The 411-nt window shown below is 47.0% G+C and overlaps 1 long non-coding RNA gene across 1 annotated transcript in view; it reads left to right on the forward strand.

Moving 5' to 3' along the window:
- The window catches only part of LOC110263064, a 1861-nt gene continuing 1450 nt past the window's right edge, over window positions 1-411 (forward strand). Inside the window, exons 1-2 of the long non-coding RNA XR_002348057.1 lie at window positions 1-256; window positions 348-402. This is a non-coding gene — a long non-coding RNA (uncharacterized LOC110263064). The remainder of the gene's footprint in view (window positions 257-347; window positions 403-411) is intronic.

Here is a 411-nt window from a genome sequence, read left to right on the forward strand (position 1 = left end):
ATTGAACCGGACCCGAACCGGGCTATCGGTCCAACCGGACCAGCCCTTTTAAGTGAACCCAAGCCTTTGTCCCCCTCATTTCAACGTGAACGAAGCTGAAAGCTTCAGAGGGAAAAGAAGAACGAGACATTCCCGTAAACCCTCACGTTAACTTCCGTACGCCGTAACTTCTCCGTTCGAGCTCCGATCGTCGCACCGTTTGCGGCCACGCGTTCACCGCGTCGAGCTCTACATTTCTACCGGAACAATTTCATAGGTAACTTGCTATTTCACTCTCAGCTTCATCTTCCCCCAATTTTCGAATTTTAAGTGGGAATATTGAATTTCTTTGATTTCTGATGTTTTAGGATCCAATTAGCTTGAGAGAAACGTTCACTCTTGCTTATGTGAAGCTTGGGTAAGGTGAGGATA

Source organism: Arachis ipaensis, chromosome B05 (genome assembly GCF_000816755.2).
Source record: "Arachis ipaensis cultivar K30076 chromosome B05, Araip1.1, whole genome shotgun sequence".
In the NCBI taxonomy this organism is placed as follows: Eukaryota; Viridiplantae; Streptophyta; class Magnoliopsida; order Fabales; family Fabaceae; genus Arachis; species Arachis ipaensis.